The sequence below is a fragment of the Chrysochloris asiatica genome, unplaced genomic scaffold (genome assembly GCF_000296735.1).
Source record: "Chrysochloris asiatica unplaced genomic scaffold, ChrAsi1.0 scaffold00005, whole genome shotgun sequence".
NCBI lineage: Eukaryota > Metazoa > Chordata > Mammalia > Afrosoricida > Chrysochloridae > Chrysochloris > Chrysochloris asiatica.
The window spans coordinates 6,548,838-6,553,162 of record NW_006408523.1 but is presented as its reverse complement, the minus strand read 5'-3'; positions in this window follow the sequence as shown (position 1 = coordinate 6,553,162).

Sequence of the window (4,325 nt, the reverse complement as noted above, 5' to 3'; positions counted from 1 at the left end):
GTCAGCAGATGTGATAGAAGGTACCCAGGTGTGGTTTAAGCCTTTTCTTGGCTGTTTATACCAAAGGCTGTCTTCTGGGACAGATAATGGCGACGACTGAACAAGATAAACGCAGTCAATGGCACTAACTTGTGCGTGTGAAGAATTTTGAAATGACGAACGTTTTATCCCCTATGCAAAAAAGGAGGAAGAGCCCAATGAAATAAGCTCAGACTTTAACAGTGTTTCGTTCTGCATCGGGTCGCTATGAATCGGAACTGGACTGGCTGGCTCCTCAGAACAACAATGACAACAACACACCTTTACTACCTTTTTACTTTTTGGACCTTTACGAATCAGGCTGTGAACCTCAAGGTCAGTCGTTCCAAGGGAGAAAGATGAGGCTTTCTGCTCCCGTAAAGATTTACAGCCTCGGAAACCCTGTACAGGTTCACTATGAGTCAGAAGCGACTCCATGGTACACAGTCATCACCAGCACACCTCTCTGTTGAAAGACCTCTTTGGAGATGTAAGACAGGGCAGAATGTTCTGAGACAGAGAGACAGACAGACAGACATCCTCAAAGTCCAACTCCATCAGTCTCGTGTTGTAGAGGCACATCTGCTTAAAGTTAAAACAAGAGGGGTTTGTTGAGGGCTAAAGATGGACTGAACTGGGAAGGCATCCAAGTTCACAGAGTGAAAATGGTCGCTCTGTTCGACTATGAGGAAGAAAACATTTTTGTTTGTTGGAGCAGGAACGAAAAGCTATAAAATCATAATTGGCTGAAAGAAGATCAGGGTAGTCTAAGGCAGCCTATCTAAGAGAAGGGATTTAGCAGGCATAGGTGGATATCATAGGTGGATATCATATGTATATGGGGTTATAAGATTGGTTATGGGAATATGATCTTCAGTTTATTCCAAGGTGATCACAAGACAATAGTTGTTGGTTCCGACTCATAGTGACCGTCTACTTTGGACATATTGTCCGGAGGGAACAGTTGCTTGAGAAGGATGTCATGCTGGGTAAGATGGAGGTCCAGAGAAAAAGAGGAAGACCTCCAACGAGATGGATCGGCCAGGTGGCATCATTGATGGCATCAAATGTGGCAGCGGTAGTGAGGTTGGCCCAGGACATAACATTGTTTCGTTCTGCTGTGCATGGGGTTGCTATGAGTTGGTTCCGACTCGATGGCACCTGACAACAACAACAACCAAACATAATGTCCTTCTCCAGGGACTGGTCCCTCCTGATAACTTGTCTGAAGCACGAGAGAAGACGTTTTGCCATCCCAGCTTTTGAGGAGCATTTTTCATTCTTCTGGCAGTCCGTGATACTTTCAGTATTCTTCGCCAACACCATCATTCAAATACATCCATTCTTTTTACATTTTCCTTTTTCATTGTCCAACTTTCACATGCATATGAGGTTATTGAAAATACCATGGTGTGGGCCAGGTGTACCTTAGTCCTCAAACTGACAGCTTTGTTCTTGAACTCTTTAAAGAAGTCTTGTGCAGCAGATGTGCCCAATGTCATTTGATGTTTTTGACTGTTCTTCCATGAATGTCTACTGTGGATCTAAACAAAATGAAGTCTCTGACAACTTCAATCTTTTCTTCATTTATCATGGTGTCCTATCAGGACAATGGTGGGACAGATTTCTGGGGGGTAAGCTTTCTCATTCATATCTGTTTCTGGGGTGCATTGTAAAGATTTATCAATAATGCTGTGCTTCAAGACCCCTCAGGGTATAATCTCTCACACCTTTCATCTATTTGACAAGAGTGGACCGACCGTCTGAGAAGACATTGTGATGATCTAGACCTGCCAGACCTCAGAGAAAAGGCATGTCTCCTTTAAGTGGTGACCGGGTACCGTCTAGTTCTGTCTGGTCTCAGAGTCACAAATTCGATTAGCCTATAGTAGTAACTGATTCCAGACCTTTTCAATTCTCATCACTCCTCTGTCTTCTGCACATGGAAAGATCAAGAACTGCATGGTTGATGGTTTACGTGCCGTGGAGTCGGTTCTGACTCATAGTAACCCTGTACAGGGTTTCCGAGGCTGTAAATCTTTATGGAAGCAGAAAGCCTCATCTTTCTCCCGTGGAAAGGCTGGTAGTTTCGAACTGCTGACCTTGCTGTTCACAGCCCGACTCATAACCACTACGCTGCCAGAGCTCCTTAATAACTGCATAGAGGTTAAGATTAACAATGCATATTTTTAGGGGGCACATTCAATGCAGAACAGATAACCAGTAAGTATAAAGAAGGAAATAAAAATCACCATCCAGAATAACATTGTTTACACTATTTAATTATCTTTAACTGTTTATTGTGAATTGGGTGATGGTTTACAGAGCAGATCAGTTTTCCACTCAACAATTCACACCCATTTTGTTTCATCTCACTGACTGCAGTCCCCACATGGCACCTTACTCCTCCCACTTCCTCCCTGGGGTTTCCTGTTTCCATTCCTCCTCCTTTCCTCACCCTTCTGAACCTTGTCTTTGAATAAATGTTGCCCTTTTTTATCTCAAATGATTGATTGCTCTAAGGAGTATATACCTCCTAGTGTTTTTGTTTCCCTTATACTGTTGTTGTTGTTGTTAGGTGCCATTGAGTCAGTTCTGACTCATAGGAACCCTATGTATAATAGAGCGAAACACTGCTCAGTCCTGCATCACCCCCACTGCCACTGTGTCAGTCCGTCTTATTGGGGGTCTTCCTCTTTTTTCCATGACCCTCCACTTTTACCAAGCATGATGTCCTTCTCCAGGGATTGGTTCCTCCTGATAACATGTCCAAAATACTAGGGACAAATTCTCATCATTGCTTCCAAAGAGCAATCTAGTTATACTTCTTCCAGAAGATATTTGTTCATTCTTTTGGCAGCCTATGGTATTTTCAATATTTTTCAGGGACACCATAATTCAAATGCACTGATTCTTCTCTGGCCTTCTTTATTCATTGTCCAGTTTTCACAAGTATATGAAACAACTGAAAAGACCATGACTTGTTGTTTTAACACTTTAAGGAGATCTTTTGCTGCACGTTTTGTCTATTGCAATATGTCCTTTGATATTTTAACTGTTGCTTCCATGAGTTTTGATTGTGGATTCAAGCAAAATGAAATCTTTGACAACTTCAATCTTTTCTCCATTTATCATGATGTTGTTTATTGGTCCAGTTGAGAAGATATATGTATATATATATTTTACATTGAGATGCAATCCATACTAAAGACTGTAGTCTTTGATCTTCATCAGTAAGTACTTCAAGTCCTCTTAGATTCTAGTAAGCAAGATTGGGTCATCTGCATATCATAGGTTGTTAATGGGTCGTCCTCCAATCCTGATGCTCCATTTCTGTTCATATATTTCAATTTCTTGCATTATTTGCTCTTTATATAGATTGGATAACATGGTGAAAGAATACAACCCTGGCGCACACCTTCCTCGATTTTAAACCATTCAGTATCCCTTTGTTTTATTCAAACAAGTGCCTCTTGGTCTGTGTACAAGTTCCTCGTGAGCACGATGAAGTGACCTCGAGTTCCCATTCTCTGAAATGTTATCCATAGTTTGTTATGGTCCACACAAGTTCCTTTTATAGAACAGTTTATTGTTTGGCTGAAAATTGAGCTGACATATCACTGCAGGAAAACTGTAAACACTGAACTGCTAACTGTAAGGTCAGCAGTTCAAACCCTCCAGTGGCACCTCAGAATTTTACTCAACAGCACTTAACTTAAGTTTGCATATGTGTCTATATATGTTTAAAATTTTGGATCACAATATATGTATGGTTTTGCATTCCCCTTGCATTCATTTGACAGTATATTATAAACATTTTTTCAAGTTAGTAAATTTTCTAAACAGAATCGTGTTTTTTTTGGAAATAAATTAAATTTATTTGTTCTCTGGTGATTGGACTTGTTTTCCAGAGTTTTGCTCTTATAAATAACATTATTATGAATATCCTGTGTTGTTAAGTGCCACAAATCTGTTCTGACTCATAACAACCCTATTTATGTACAGCAGAACTCAACACTGTCTGATGCTACACCATCCTCACAATTTTCCTAGGTTTGAGCCCATTGTTGCAGCCACTGTATCAGTTCATCTTTTGAGGGTCTTTTTTTTTCACTGACCCTCCACTACCAAGCATGATGTCCAGGACTGGTCCTTTCTGATACTATGTTCAAAGTACATGAGATGAAGTCTTGACATCTTTGCCTTCTAAGGAACTTTCTGGCTGTGTATCTTCCAAGACAGATTACTTCATTCTTCTGGTTTTTGTTGTTATTAAGTGCTGTTGAGTTGGTTCCGATCCATAACAA